This window comes from Phyllostomus hastatus, unplaced genomic scaffold, assembly GCF_019186645.2.
Source record: "Phyllostomus hastatus isolate PE091 unplaced genomic scaffold, TTU_PhHast_1.1 phas_contig_147, whole genome shotgun sequence".
Taxonomy (NCBI): domain Eukaryota; kingdom Metazoa; phylum Chordata; class Mammalia; order Chiroptera; family Phyllostomidae; genus Phyllostomus; species Phyllostomus hastatus.
The window spans coordinates 1036756-1053735 of NW_025333603.1; the positions used below are offsets into that span (position 1 = coordinate 1036756).

Genomic DNA, 16980 nt, shown 5'->3' on the forward strand with positions numbered 1-16980 from the left:
CATCTAACCAGCTAAGTGGACCTCACCCTAAGGTGATGGAAGGGAGCCAGGGAGGCTTAAGCAAAGCAGTAGCATAACCAGATTTGTGTTTCTGAAAAAAATGGCTCTGGCCACAGTGCGAAGTGGGTCAGAAGGGGCAAGACTGGAGGCTGGTAAACCAAGTCGAAGAAGTTACCTGAACTATGGCAGCAAGAATGGCCTGGAAAGAGGGGCACCAATTCAAGTGCTATTACCAAAGTAGAATTGACAAGATTTGTGTCCAATGGCAGGTGAGAGTTGTGGTAAGTCCCAGGTTGTGGGACATCTTGGCAAACAGAACGTAAATGCTATGAGAGCAGGAACTTTGTTCTGTTCCCTGCTGTCCCCTTTGCAGCTAGAATAGGGCCTGACACCCAGAAGGTATCCACTGCACATTTATTGAATGAATGGTGGTGCGATTCTCAATTCCCTGAGACTTGGATCATGGAGCAGGGTCGGGGTAGGGTGAGGAGGGTACAAGTGCAGTTTGGGGCCTGCTGAGTTCGAGGGAGCTGTCAGCCGGCTGGGAGGAGAGGGCCAGAGGGGAGCTGGAGAGATGGTCCATGTGCAGCAGGGAAGTCCAGGACAGAGTGTGAGCATTTGTCCTGAAAATGGGGTAGTGCCTGATGCCAGGGTCACAGCACCCTGAGGGTGTGTGGAGTGAAGAGGAAGGAAATTGGAGACTAAATCTTGAAGAAATTGCAGCATTGCAGGATTAGAGCAGAGGAAGGACCCCCCAAAGGAGAATAAGAAGGAATGAGAGGAGGAAGATTAAGAGAACACTGTAGCAAGAAAAGAGTGCCCTCACTGCTGCTGAGAAATCAGGTGTCATTTAGACTCACAGTAATGACTTTGATTAGGGGGCTGTGGTGGGGGTGAAGGAGACAGAGGTACAACTGCAGACATTTAAGGAAGGTGTCGGCAGTGAGGTAGGGGATGGTGTGTCTCCAGTGGTCTCTCCCAACCTCCCTTCCAAGTATTGACCAGACATTAGCAGTCCAGACTATTAAAGAATATGAAGCCGAGGCCCAGGGAGATGAAGTTAAAGGTCACCACACAGGCAAAGGGCACTTAAGACATGTGCCGTAAGACATCAGCTGTTCAGGCCATGTACTACCTTTTATGACTCAGCAGGATGCAGACTTTGAAAAGAATGATTGTGCAGGGTGGGGCCTGGTCCTGACAGGCTGATCACTGCCTACGTGAGGGACAAGAGCTCCAGGGCGTGCAAGAACATTTTCTCAAGGGGAACTACCTTTCCTTGAAACAGTTTGTTCTGCTGAGTTGACAGGAGAGAGGAATGGGGACTCCTCAGTCCTGGGCCAGATGCCAAACACGGAGCAAAGTCGGAAGGCGCCGGGAGGCCAGGTCTGGCTGCAGTCTCCCTGGGCCCTGCATGGGCCACCCCAGCCCCTCTGCCTTCTCAGGGGCCTGAAGGGAGGCTGCATGTGCAGGGTTGGTTCATTGGTAATGAACATGAATGAGCATGTTTTTTCCAAACTCACAATTGGACTAGCTGCAGGGCAACAGAAAACCATGTTCCTCTTTGTCATCTTATGCAACAAACCATGTGGACCCTCATGCTCTTATATAACAGGCCCAGTGCTAACGAGAGGAAGTTTAACAACAACACAAAAAACAGACCGCATTCACAACAGACCACCATATGTTCTCCTGTTCCCTGACAGCAGCCGTCCCGACGCCCACTCAGGAGCCCACAGAAATCATCTTGATGAAAACAGTTTTATTCCCAGGTGATTCAAGCAATTGATGCCTTTATAAAAAAGAGTAGGGGAAAATGAGTCTGCGCTTCTTCCAAAGAAATCTTAACTCCTCGGGAAAGCCCCGAAGCCTTCAGCCTCCCCTCCTTGGCCCTCTCTTGGAACCTGTGGTGTGGCCTTTGTGAACTGGCAGCTTTCTCATTCAGAGTGACAGCAGCTATGATGGTTTCTGGTTTCTGAGTTGCCAAGCTGTAGAGTCCAGGGGCTTTGAGTGATCCCCACCATTTGGTCTTAAACTCCTTCCCTATCTTGTGCTCATGCTCAGTTCGAGAGGCTCAAGTTGACTGTAGGCTTTCTGAGCGTGACTCTCTGGAGCTGGGCCCAACTCTACAAGGGTGATTTGACCTGTGGGCCCTGGGGAAAGGGTTCCTGCAGGGGGCTACAGGCCTGACACCATCTTTTTACTCCATGCCTTTTGTCTGCTCCCCTGACTCCTTCACTCCCTCCCATTTGTTTCCCTGTCCAGCAGCCAAAGCAATCCTGCTACTACCTCAACCTGATCGCATCGTTCCGAATTTCTGAGGCCTCGTGGTCCTGCATGCTCCGCCTCCTCACCCCACTTGGCACTACTCTTCTGCTTGTCTTCAGAGCTCCATGCACATTGGCGTTCTTTCTATTCCTCCTGGTGGTGCACGTGCTCTTCCCCTGCTGGTCCCCGGTGGGCTCCCGGCCGGCTCCCATCCACATGTTCCTCTTCTTCTGAACGCCAGCTACACGTGGCTATCAGCCCTCTGAAATGTGGCATTGAGACCGAGGAATTAGAAGTTTGATTTTATTAGTTGTAATGAATTTCAATGAAATTTACGTTAACTCTCAGGTTACAGAGAAATTAATTTTCTTTCCCATATTTTCTTCTATAGTTATGAATTCATTTTTATATTAGAATACCTTTGGTTTTATTTTACTATGAGGTATGGATATACAAAAGTGGCATAACCAGATGCCTACCTGTGGTGTTCTGTATTTTCCAAAGATTGTCATATCAATATATACCCAATCCCATGTTTCTCCTGACAATGTGACACTGACAATCCTTCATAGGGGTGAAACTGGGTGGACCGTCCAACTAACTGCCTTGACTAAGAAGCTACTCAATGGTAGTGGCAGCATGTGCCTTCTGAGGCTGGATCACAAAAAGTATTGCATCGTCTACCTTGATTTAGATTCTCATTCTGGGAGAAACAAGCCTCCATGCCTCAGGTAGAGAGGAACTAAAGACCTCAGCGAACAGCCACGCCCACCAGCCAGTCCCCTGAGTGAGCCACCTGGGAAGAGGAATCTCCAGTCTCAGTCAAGCCTTCAAGTAACTACAGCACCAGCTAACATCTGATTGCAATTTTCTAAGACACGCCCCCTTGCCCTCCCCCGACCCCCTGCAAATGAGACCTGCCCAGAAATCCTGACACTCAGAATTCGTGAGCACTATAAATGTCATACTTTTAAGCCAATAAGTTTTGGGGTGGTTTGTTATGCAGCCATAATAATTGGAACACTACTCATTTTTTCCCAGCACCACTTAATGGTTTGTCTTTTTCCTAGAGATATGAGCTGTCACTTTCATCACAAGCAAAATCATATAGTATGGGCTGGTTGTTGGACTCATTCTCTTCTAGTGGACCATACCAGTTCAAGTACTAATACCGCGTTGTTTAAACCTTTGATGACTTGTTACAGGTGTTACTATGTGGTAGAGGTTGCCAGCCTCCAATACTGATATTCTTTTTTTCTAGTTTTCCTTGACATTAGAGTAGACTTTTTCATAGGAGTTTTAGAATCAGCTTGACTATTTTTTTAAAAAAGGAATATGTTGCCTTCTTACTGAGCTTGCAATAGATTTATTAAAAAATAAGGAAAATTGATATATTTATGAGATTGCAGTTTCTTAAAGAACGGTATGAAACACTTTCTCATTTAAGTTTACGTTTGTGATAGTCAGGAGTGTTTTTAAGTTTTCTTCATATTTAGCTGCATTTTTAATAAAATCTGTACTTAGATATTTTATATTTTGATGAATGTTATAAATAGATTTTTTTCTGTGTTATGCTGGCCATTCTAACTAATTGTGATTTACATATGCAAAAACTATTGATTTCTATATATTATTTTGTATGCCACTTCCTTACTGATGATCTATTTACTCATGGTGACTTTTAGCTGATTCTCTTAGTTTTACCAGGTATGCAACTACATTATCTGCAAACTGCGATAGTTTTATCTTCTCCTTTCTCATATTTACAACTCAAACTATTTATTAATCTTTTTTGCATTGACTAACACACCTACTATACTGCAGTTGTGATAGTGAGCATTTTTAGTGAGACTACCTCTGAAAACAAAGTCTAACCACAGGAGGCTCTTGGGCCCTTGAAAGGTGGCTATAAAGACTGAGGAATTTTCTTAGTTTTAACTTATCTCAGTTGAAATAGCTACTTGTGCATAGTGATTACCATATTGGTCAACACAGGACTAGAATCTTTTCACTTAGCATAATGTTAGCTTTTGGCTTGAGACACGCTTTCAACACATGTGGAATATTCAAATGTCCTTATTGCATTGGCTTTTTAAAAATAAAAACTGTTGAAATTTGTAAAATGCTTCTTTAGTATCTATGGTGATGATTATGTAGTTTTTACTCTTACATATACTAATACAGTAAATTATTTTGAACATCCTTGCATTGGATTAAACCCAACTTGCTATATTCTCAGCTTTATATACCAGTACATTTTATTTTTAAAGTAGTATCTTTTTGTAACAGCATTATTGAGGTATAATTTACACATGATAAAGTGATTATCTTTAAAATCACACAGATAAGTTCTGGCATGTGTACCTACCAGGCAGCCACTCTCTCTCCAGGGGCTCTGTGGATTCTCCTGCCCCAGGCTCCGGGGACCCTCAGCCTCATCTCCTCACCTCAGGGAGTCTTCCAGGCTCCGCGTGGATTCCTTCCTCATCCCACAGCCCAGAACCTCTCTCAAGATAGATAGTAAACCAGATACTTGCATTTGTTTCCTGTTTTTCAGAGATCACTGTCCTTCATTTCTAGACAACTAGTGTCTTGGAAATCATTGTTTGATATATTTATTGTCTAGCCTTTTTTGCTGTTTCAGGTGGGAAAGTAAATCCAGTCCTCTTATCCATCTTGGCTGGAATCAGAGGTTAAGCTAGCTAGCTTTTATTAACTAGTCATTTATTTATATATTTTAATTTATTTATGTTATTCACTGTATAAACTCGCTCGTTATTTTTGTGTATACTTTTTCTGCTGTTATGGGTGGTTTGTATTTCTGTTCTAATGGTTACCATGTTAATTATGTCTTTATATTATACCTTTAGTTCTCCCTACTTTTTGGACAGTAAACTATTAGTCATTTCTCTAAGCAAGGATGTAATTAGTGTGCTTGTCTTCTTTTTCTTCTTAAGAAATCAATTTCAGTCAATAAAAATTATCTTTCTTAATGTGTAGGTTTGCATAGATACTTACGTAATTCAGCTTATATTTCCATTACTTGAGTCTTCAGCTCCCCCCACCCTGTTCTTATTGTGTGTTTAGTATAATTTCTTGGTAGGATAAGGAGGGAAATGTTGACTTAAGCAGACATATTTGCATTTGAAGTCCCAAGTGCATCAATTTGGGATATAGAAACATGCATCTGAGCCCTGGCTCCCTTAATTACCAGCTTTGTTGTGACCTTGGAGTAGCTGCTTACCCTATCAAAGCCAGTTTCCTAGCCTTTAAGATGGAAAAATAACATCTATGTTTTGAAATTGTAGTGAGACAAAAATATAAATTTTAGTCATTGTTATTTTTATAATCACTTTGTTTTTCAATTAGAGTTGACATATAATGCTATACTAGTTTCAGGTGTACACCCCAATGACCAGACACCACATGATCCACCAAGTGATCGTCCCGATAAATCCGCACCCTCTGACACCACACACAGCTACCAGAATACCAGTCTCCGTGTTCCCTGTGCCGCACTCCGCATCCTCACAACCATTCCATAACAACCAGTTGGTACTGCTTACTCCCTTCACCTTTTCCCCCGCCTCCCTCCCATCTGGCAACAGTCCAAACATCCTCTGTATCTGTGCCAAAATTGTTCTACCCAGCAAAGCTACTGTTTAGAATCGAAGGACAAATAAAGAGCGTCCCAGACAAGAAAAAAACTAAAGGAGTTCATCATCACCAAACCAGTATTATATAAAACATTAAGGGTCTTCTTTAAGAAGAGGAAGAAAAGGAAGAAGAATATAAACAATAAGATGGCATGGAATATACATATATCAACAATGCAATCTAAAAAAACAAGCAGAACAGAAACAGACTCACAGAATCCTTATTATTAATAAAAATAGAAATCAACAAGCAAACATCTGGTAGTATATACTGCACATCAAGTATATACTAGCTGCCTTACATTTTTTTATTTCATTTAATCTTTACAATGAATCTGTGGGAAATGCATTGGCCTCATATTAGAGATGATGGCAGAAACCTACAAGAAGTTAATATAACCTGTCACCCAGAACATGTGATGGTGGTAGAATTAAGACCCAGATTCTCTGATGCCAAGTTCAGAGCTCTCACCACCACTCCACAGTTGCCTTTATTATCCTGAACTCTGCTCTCCTAATGAAAGCCGTGCACACACACACACGTACACACACACTTTATTCTGAGAACAAACTTGGCCTTACAGCTCAGTATATAGACAGGATACACCTGGACGAATATAATTTGCCTGTTTTTCCAAACTCTAGGTTCAGAGTCTGGCTTGCAGACAAGGTACAGATGGAAATCTTCCTGGACTCAGGCCAAGAAGAGGAGAAAGGGTGGGAAAGGTGTGCCCCGTGGCCTGCAGTAGCGCTGAGTAAACCCAACTGAGACTGATACTTGCAGAGCAGCAGAAGCAGCCATGACATTGACACCCACTGGCCTATTCAGCAAACTTCTTCAGCACCTATGCTGGCTTGGATTTTCACATCAGGATTACAGTTGAGCAAAGGGAGGCTCAGGGAAATAAAGGTCTTATCCAAGGCCACACAGCTAATCAATGATAGGGCCTAGACAATAATCCCAGGTCTCCTAACCACTGTCCAATGCCTTTCTCATGATATGTTTTTGATTTCATGGAGGGCATTTACCCTTTCATAGTTCTGATTGCACCTCATTGATGGGTAAAAGGATAACCAATATATCCATGTCCTGAGCACTATACTATTAGCAGCAACAGATAAAAAGATATAAAAAGTTGTCCTTCTTCTCAACACTCATTCATTCATTCATTCATTCATTCATTCAATTCATTCTAAGAGTTCACTAGGTGTCAGGCCCTGTTAGGAGCTGGAAAATATTCCTCAAGGGGGCTCATTGTGTAATGAAGGAGACAAATTCAAATGTCAACAGTTTCAATTCAGTGGGAAAAGCTAAAATTAGAGAATTTGGGGTGTGATGGGCACGCTAGTGACAATACTTCACTCTGCCTGTGGGATCCAGGAAGGGGTCCCCAAGAAGAGCTGAGTGTGGAAGGGTCCAGAGGAACTGAAGGAGTGAGGTTTGACAATGACAGAGGCAGGAGTGGGCATGTTGCCCTCAGAGGACCAAAGAGATGTTCGTCATGGCTGAGGCCAGGAAGGGCTGGAAGCAAAGCTGAAAGCCAGGAGTTTAGACTTTCTCCTGTAGTTGATAAAAAGGCATTCTTAAACATAAACACAAAAGTAATAGTATGATCAGATTTGATTAAAAAAATCGCTGTGGCACAGGTGGGGAAAATGGCCTAATGAAGGGTTGGCCAAGGTTAAGGCCCATTCTGGGGATGGCAGGGGAAAAGGAAGATTGCCCTAATGCCCACTCCCATTTTAGGTCTCAGCCTAGACAACAGCTCAGTCTGAGTAGAAGCACCCCCCTGGCACCCCGAAACCTTTCTCCCCTGCCCTCCAGCAGAGGCCGAGCTCAGTGAAGGTCTATAGCAATGACTTTGAAGGCAGCTTTTAAAGCTATTGCATCCTGTCTCCACTGCTAATGATATGTGTGACCTTAGGCATGCCACTTACTCACTCTGCTGCCTCAGTTTCTTCACCCATAAACTAAAGAAAATAATAGTACCTATCTCCTAGAGTTAGTGGCATGATTAAAACATTTAATGCATATAAAGTACTTAGAATAGTGTCTAGAAGTGATTAAGTATGCGGTAGGAGTAAGCTTTTATTTTCATCACACAGGTTCATGGTAGGGAAATTGTGTGTTTATGGGTGTGACTGACCAGTCAAGTACTCCTTGGGGCCAGGTATCCTTGATTCAGCAGACCACTTGGGACAGAGAGGGGTCTCAATAAACACTTGTTGAATGGATTGTATTGATGGTGAAGACACGTTCACAGGATACTTAGGTGTTAAATCATGCATCACTGGAGAACTGATTGGACATTAAAGATATGGTTAATGAGAAGAATAAAATCATTCCCACATTCTGAATTAGGACAGGAAGATGCTTGTGATGCCATAGTGGAGATCAGGAGATAGAGAGAAGGAGCTGGTTCAGAGGGATAAGCTGCTACTCTGCCCAAGATCAAATCTATAGGATCTAAAGAGATTAAGGTTTGAAATCAGGTTTCTTCATATTCCATAAACAGTTTATGTAATCTGTATGTCTATGCCCAGAATAATACCCAATGAAGTAGGTATTTAGTGAAATAATATATATCAAATGAGTTGGTGAATATGGGAATGAATAGATTTTTTGGCAGGTGCCAAGGAATCAAGATTGCTTTTATTTTCAATGATAAATAGATGTCTGGGGTTAGGGGGAAAAGGAGGATAAAAGAGAGAAAGGAGAAAAGAGAAGGAAGAAAAGAAAGTCACTGTTAAATATGTAAGAATAAAGAACTTGTAACAGATATTTATGTGAATGAACATGAGGAGCTTGCTTTCTTCTTTTTCCCTTTTTCTGACATATCAGAACATTTTTTTAATGATTTCCAGGTTTATAACAGACTCTTACAAACTGGTCAGAAGGATGACTAAAACTACCCAGCAGGAAGTTCTGCAAAGCTCAAGACAAAAAAAAAAAAAAAAAAAAAGAAAGAAAGAAAGAAAAGGCACAATATCAAGAAATTTAGGAACATAGGGAAATGTCTGATGACAGGGGAACCAGTCACACAGGCTCCTCTACATGCAATTCTGGTTCCAGTCACCGCCTCCTCAGAAACAGATTTCTTAGGTTGAGCTGCTTGTGGGTCTAGAATCCCAGTATTAGGACAAAAAGAACTGTCTGCATAGTTCCTATTTGAAATTGATAAACTCCCCTTCAGTGCAAGCCTCAGTAGTAGAGTAAAAATAATAATCATTTTTATTCTAATGCCTAATTATAAAGCTATTTATAACATATCATATTAATATAGCTATAATAATGCCTATAATTTTTTAATATTTACTGATTCTAGAAACTGGTGAATGTTATAAAATGCTATTTCATTTAAACCTCACCATCCCTGGCTGGTGTGGCTTAGTGGATTGAGTGCTGGCCTGAGAACCAAAGGGTCACCAGATCAGTTCCCAATCAGGGCACATGCCTGGGTTGCGGGCCAGGTCCTCAGTGTGGGGTGTGTGAGAGGCAACCACATACACTGATGTTTCTTTCCCTGTCTTTCTCAATCCCTTCCCCTCTAAAAGTAAATAAATAAAATTTTTAAGAAAAAAAAAAGCCCTCACCAATTCCTATAAGAAACATACTGTATCCCCATTTTAAAGATAGGGAAACTAAGCCTCAGAGAGATTAAGTAACCGGACCAAGGTCACTCAGCAAGTAAGTGGGAAATCAGGATCTGAACCTTAGGTTGCCTAACTCCAAAGCCCATGATGCAAACCCTAATTCGTGCACAATTTTTCTTTTTGATGCCTTTGAATTTGGAGCCGTATAAAGTTAAACTTCATCCGTGAAAGCCTAGTTGAGGCATGGAACTCACATTTTGACTCCAGGTGTGACAAGACAGGAGTGTCCCTGCTCAAGTGCTCTTTGCCGGTCCAAAACATTAGAGGGCTGATGTGTAGGATCAAGAGACATAGAGTGAGAGAGATGGGTCCAAATACCAACTTTGCCACTTACTAGCTGTGAGGCTTCTGTTGGATCACTTAAATTCTTTGGGCTTCTGTTAGTTAGTTTCTTAGGTTTCATGTGCCAGAAAAAAAAATACACGATTTTAAGAAAGAATACAGAAGACTAGAAAGAAAAAAGCCCAACTCTATGTAGTGCAAACGAAGTTACTATTCAAATTTCAAATTAAAGGATTGTCAAAGAGGCTTGATATAGCCTTAAAGTTTAACAATAACAAAAAATCACATTTGGGAACTTCTTGTCATTTTTCTAAACATTTTTTTTTCCTTTCCTTTCCAAGACTAGTATATCATATCTACTTTACAGTGCTCAGGTATAAAGAATTAACAAGTTAAATAAAGTTATAAAGTATTTATTTATTTTTGATGAATGCAAATAAAATAAAACAAAACAAAAACCTCTTGGGGAATTTTTTTTTCCAAAATAATTCATTCCACCACCTCTTGCTAAGAATCTACTATGTCCAGGACTTGTGCAGGGAGATACCCCAAATGCAGTGTGGTGCTCAGCGAGGAGACCCAATGCCTAGTGGGAAAAAAAAATGACCGTAAGTACCCATTGCTGTGAGAATGTGTAGGCAGAGCTATTTATTCTGGTACAGAGGAGGGGACAAAGGTTGGATCTGGAAGAGTGGACTGGCGTCCAGCAGATGGCAAAGCCTTAGAAAATCAACCACCTAGACAAGCTCTTGTTTGGTTATCTAGTGCTAGAGTGACATGTAATTTATCTTCCACACTGGGATGCTTGACCATAAAAGGGGAAGTGCTGATAATTATGTTAGGACATTGGGTGAAAACCAAAACTTACTGGGCAAATGAGATCATACGGTCACCTCACTTTATGCTAACATTTTGTACTATGAAAAAAGGGGGCTCTGCATCTCATTCCACTCACACTGGAACCTGTGATGAAATGGCACGTGAAGATGCACCAGGGCAGGCTTCCGCACCCTGGCTAACTTCCTGAACAAGCTGTGGAGTTTGCCCTAACAATGCTTCTCAGCCTTGTTGTACTTGAGCATAATATCAATGCAGCGAGCAAATTGTCCAAACTGAGCGGCACATTCTTGTATCATCCTTAAATTACTTTGATAGTAATACCAGATTTTCCAAACCACATTGATATTTAGCCTTGAGTTCTGGTTTTCCCACAATAGCTTTGGAGGCCCACTCAATGCCCTCTCAATGTTTCCATTTGATGTTCCTTGATTTATTGTGTGATTAGTTGCAAATCCAGAGGCAGCAACGAGTCTCTCTCTGCAGGGACTGCTTGGAAGAATCTCAGAAGTGGAAGAGGAAATCCAACAAGTCTTAAAACAGGATTTCTATCATTGAGATGTGATCTCTGTTGCTGTGCCCTTGGCAAAAGGGACAGCACGTGGGAAGGCATGGAGGCAAGAACAAGCTTGGAGTATGGAAGGAACCATGTGGCATTCTCTGCTGGAAATGGGACTGGGAACACGGTTAGAGAAGATGGTAAAAAAATGAGTGGGACTAGATAGTGAAGGGCCTTGAAGGCCACCCCAAGGAGTTTGGATTTTATCTTGTTGAGAATGATGAGTCTGTGGATCTATTCATGCAAGATACTTGTTTTTGGAAAGAGAGCAAATCAAACAAAGCCAGACAAAATCAGTCATCCTAGAGCCAATTTCTCCTGTCAGTTTTGAAGTCCTGGTTTGCTCCAAACTTTTTGTTAATGTGTTCTCTGACCTACTGCATCCCGAACACCACCCCCAAGGGAATGTGCCTCAATTGGCTATAGACATAAAATCTGATGCTTTGAATTCACCCAAATCCCAACCTAGGCTGTACTGGAAGATCTTAGCACTCCCCCACCCCTGAACCCCCAGCTCTATTTCTAGGCAGGACTCTGTGGATGAGAGAACAGGGCCAGGCCCAGAGAGGTGAGAGCAGAGGCTTGAGGCTTCTGCCTTCTGACCAACCTGTTGTAAACTGTTTCTGAAGACTTCCCTTGGGGGAATTTACAAACTCCTTACCCAAATCATGTCCGCCTAGAATTTAAGTCCAAAGTCATGTGCTAATGTAAAACAAAATGGCAGCTTTACCCTTTTTAGCTAGCTATTCAGAATGCTTAATAATGAACTGGCCTGAAAGATAGCAGCCTCCTTGTCCCCAGAGGTATTTAAACAGGCATGCTCTAGGGAGGATTCTTATAGGCAGGAGGGAATGAAGCCAGACAAATGAGGATCCTACTCCCTGTCCAACTACTTACAACCCCAGAGCCTCTATTTTCTCATCTGTAGAATGGTAATCACAGTAATGCCTTCTTTATAAGATTCTGGGGGGAAATGAACAGAATAATAATGGTACTTGGCTCAATGCTAGGCACTAGCACGTGCTCAGTAAAAGCTGGCAACAATCATGGTTAGTACAATGATCTACTGGTGGTAGAGCTTTCTGCTGCCAGTGGCAAACCAGACTTTTATTTCTGAGTTTTACTTCTAATTTGAAACATTACACAAGTAAAAGTCCTACAGGCAACAAACTAATCGTTAATATTACTATATATTACTCTTAAAAGACCATCTGGCTGTGGGAGCCCAACTTCTCTTTTTGCAGGAGAAATAAATTCAGAGTGAGGAAGAGACAAGCTCAAGTCCACACATTAAGACAGAGACAGACCAGGTACAAGACCTCAGGTAACCTGATACTGACCCCATGCTCTTAACTCTGTAACATTCTTTTTATGTTTCGCTTTCTGTTAATTAGCAAAATTCAGGATGTTACTGGTCCTATCTTCATTTATTGGACATCTATCATTTAGAGATTCATAGTTTTTCCGTACCAATACTTCATTCAATCCTTACAGCAACCCGTTGAGGCTGATCGCATTGTTTATCTCTATCTTATGGGTAAGGGAAGTGAAGCACTGAAAGGTTAAGTTGCTTATTCAAGCCTCACAGCAGCAAGTAGTAAAGCCAAGATGTGAGTCTGGACCGTTGGGCTTCTATGTCTGTATTCTCCACCAGAACCACACCAACCCTCCCAAAGTGAGAAAAAGATATAGTGCCTGCCTCGGAGAAGCACACTCGCTAGAGGAGAGATATACCCACAAGGGTGCATGGTCACCTGCTCAGGGTACCAGGAGAACAAAAGAGGGATCTGGGAGAGGATTAGGAAAGCTGCCTGGAGGAGGTGACCTTTATTCTGTTTCCAGAACTGACTTGTTTTCCTCCAAATTGATGAGAGTGGGAAAGGGAAGAATTCCCAGCAGTTGGAGGTACTTTTGCTGAGGCAGGCAGATGAGAAGTGTCTGGGGTTCAAGAGGCACTGTGCAGGAGGGAGGCCTGGCCACCAGGCACTTGCTCAGTGTGTGACCTGGGCAAGTTGCTTCACCTCCAGGAACCTCGACTTCCTCATCTGTAACATGGGGATAATAGCGCCTGCCTTATGGAGCTGTTTGAATATTAAATTAGATCACATGTATACACTTCCTGACCCAGTGTTATTCCTCCTTCTTTATTCACCTCTCATAAAACTATTTCCCTCAGTAAAAAATTTTAATTGGGCCTATTTTTACACTTATGTTCACAGTAGCATTAGTAATCATCTTGAGAGTCATTATTAGTCATTTATAATAATAAAATAATTGATAATAATGTTAATTGCCATTGACTGAAGGCACTAAGTGCTTAATATGTATAATCTATATCTAATCTACCCCTCAGAACATATCTTAAAGATAAGTATCATTATCCCCATTTTATAGATGAGGATAATGAGGCTCAGCGAGATTATGAAATTCACACAAAGGTCACAGGCTAGGAAGTGGCAGGATTAGTATTCAGACCCAGGTCTGTCTGTCCAGAAAAACGTCCGACAGACAGAGAATGCCCTGTGTTTGGAGTTCATGTTGGTCTTGGCAAAGTCCTTCAGCCTCTTTCTCAGAAAGAAAACAAACATTTTAAGAGGTTCGCTAACACGTTGGAACAGGAATGCCCTAGTAAGGAAGGGAGAGGCACCTGAAGCAGGAAGATATGTCCATATTTGGAGACCAGGGCTGGGGTTCACCGCCCCCCCGCCCCCGACCTCTCACCCGCCCCTCACCCCGGCCTTTCCGCCCAGTTTAGATGTCCTGCAGAGAGCCTGACTTGAACTGGGCCTTGAGCCACCACAGCCGCGGTGTCCGTGCAGCCCAGTGTGTGTCTGCCTGGGCTTCTGGTGTCTCTGGGAACCAGGGGTGCCCGCCCGCCAGTGGAGACTGTGGGGCTGCCAGGGAGGCCTCGCGTTGGTAACCCGCCCGTTCCCACGTGGGTGGCGCCCAGGCAGCAGGGAGTTAATCTGCTATCTGTTGGGAAGGCTTCCAGAGCCCTCCTCCCAGCCCTTGTTTGCTCAGGGCCCCGCTCTTCAGAAACTGAAACCCGCAGGACTCCAGGCCGAGCCAGCCCTCACGGGGATCCTGCCCGGGTTTACCTTCTATGGGGAGGTCTGGGAGGGCTGGGCGGAGCGGAGTCTGGGCAGGGCCGGCGCTCCTCGGGCTCCTCTCCTCCCCGAAGGAGTCACCCCAGCCCCGCCCTCGCTGCCAAAGACCGGCTCCAGATTTGGAAGCGCGCGCGGGAGGGGGGTGGTGCAAGCACATGTGGTCCAAGCTGGGTGGTTTGAATCCTGCTCCCACCCGTGCCCCTCACCACCTCTGAGACACTAGGTAAACCACTAAACCTCTCAGTTTTGGGGTTTTTTCACTGTAAAATGGGGATACACAATGCCTAGCCTTTGGATTCAGTAACGTGTGGACTGTGCCTGGCACATAAAGAAGTGCTCAGTGTATTATGGTCACTGAATTGGTGTCCTTATTGCTGCTGCTGCTGCTGCTGCTGCTACAAGGGGTGGGGCAGCCTTCTGTGTGAGGCAGCAAGTACCCAGCACTCAGTGTTCAAGCACAAGCTGAAAGAGACCAGAAAAAAAAAAATAGAAAAGGAAGGGACCCACATTTGCCACCCCCAGATGTACTACTGACCCTGTCACTTCAGCATCACCCAGGAAGCCCAAGCACCATCTCAGACCCACTGAATCAAAAGCCCTGAAGTCAAGCTCTTTTGAGAAGTTCAGCTTCATTTTGTAAACCGCTAATCTAGGCTAATGATCCCTACAGTTTTCATCTTCAAAAGACCCTTCTGTTATTACCTCCTACCCCATGTATTGCACAGCATGAAATATTTTGTTGACCAAACTAGATTTGTTAACTCATAACTTAGTCTATAAATAAATTATTAACCAAAGGCTCAAGAGTCCATTCAATGAATAGTAATCCCTTCAAATGATATTTATTTGAGTAACTACCACGTGTCAGCTACTGTGCTGGGTACCGGCGGTGGTGGAGAACAAGGTGGACAAGAGCTCTGTCCTCATGGGCTCTCCAGTCCGGTGAAGGAACGCAGAAAAAGAACAAGGATTCAAATGCTGACACTGAAGCCAAGAAAATCCACTGAGCATAGATACCCAGTACAATGAGCAGATATAGTTCCAGACAAAACCAAATAAAGTCTACGGACCATTCTTCCACATTGGCCTCATAATAGAGAAAGGTGATGTCACTCTTTAACACACACAGATTTACATATACCCCAACATTATTATTTTCATGGATCCCAAGATGTCCAGGGCTCTTATACCAAGAACACCTAAGGTGTTATGAAGAAAGGAAGAAGCTCTGGACCTAATTCCTGCTATGTGGCCACTCTCACCACTGGCCATACCCATGAAGAACCACTGGCAGGCACCCCCAAACCCTCAGAGCACAGCAGCTAAGAGTGTGGGCTCCGAAGTCAGGCTGCCTAGGGCTGAATTCCAGCTTGGTTCCTTGCTAGCTGTGTGATCGTGGGCAAGTGACTGTGTGATGATCATAGGCACAAAGGCAAGACCTCTATGTGCCTATTTTCCTCTCCTGTAAAGTGGTCTGAAATATTAGTAACTGCTTCACAGCACTGTGAGAATTACTGAAATGATGCTTAAAGCAGGTGCTAGGCACTCAGTATCAATGCAGCTGTTGTTACACTGTATCATTTTTGCCTTTGATGCTCCATCTGCCTGGAGAGCATCGAGTTATTAATGCAATGTCCCCTCCTCTTGAGAGCTTTCCTCACTTTTACTTTACCAAGTAATTTGATGCTTTTTCTCTCTATTCCTTTAGCTCTTTTTATGTACCTCTTACAGCACTTCTCATATTTCAATCATGTTTCTTACTTTTTTAGATGCTTTTCTTGTTCACTGGATTATGAGTTCTTGGAGAGCAGAGGACATAATTCATATATCTTTTCATCTCTGTGGACAGAAAAAGCATTGAATTAATGAATGGATGAATGATGGATAGATGGGTGAAGTGACTTGCCTAGGATCACACAGTTCAAACCCAGGGTCTGCATTTAGTTGAAATTGGGAAAATTACTTTTCTGACTTTCTGGTTTCTCACCTGGAACACAGGTCTGATAATAATGGCACTTATGTCTTGGGGTGGGGAGGGTTACATGAGGACGGTGTTCAAGCTCTAGAATAAGATTGTTTGGGTTCACCTCCCAGTTCCACCACTTACACACTGTGGGATTCTTGGACAAGGTTTTATACTTGCTATGCCTAGGGAAGACAGATCTTAAACCAAAAGAAAATTCAGTGGGCTGTGTTCAGAGAATTAAAAGAGATACTCTTTGTGAAGGCCTGGCCTCCTGGCACAAGTAGGTATTCAGTAAGTAAATATGGCCCCCCCCACCCCTGCTTCTCTAAACCTGTAGGCCCTGGACTCTGAATGCCTGAAACAGCTGTTCAAATGCCACACTTTGCTCTCAGTGACTAATGTCCCTTAAGCCAAGGTTGGAAAACCGACTCCAGAACTAAGCTTACATTCGAGAGCTGAATTAGATGCAGGGAATGTAGCTGACTGGTTTATTTAATTAGGAAAGGAACTTTTGAAAAGGGGCAGTTTAAAATCAACAAACATGTCAAGGAAATTGAAAAGCAAGGGCTAACCCTTGATTTTGTATGTGGGTTTCATATGTCATTGGAATAGTTCCTAATATAAAGGCATGAATAATGGGATCATCCAAAC

At 43.0% G+C, this 16980-nt stretch overlaps 1 protein-coding gene across 1 annotated transcript in view; it reads right to left on the bottom strand.

The window, feature by feature from the left end:
* Window positions 1–1745: 1745 nt before the first annotated feature.
* Window positions 1746–16980, bottom strand: part of LOC123830321 — a 118242-nt gene continuing 103007 nt past the window's right edge. Inside the window, exons 4-5 of the transcript XR_006787748.1 lie at window positions 16125–16202; window positions 1746–2530 (exon numbers count right to left, since the gene is read on the bottom strand). The gene's annotated coding sequence lies outside the window, so the exon portion shown is untranslated. The remainder of the gene's footprint in view (window positions 2531–16124; window positions 16203–16980) is intronic.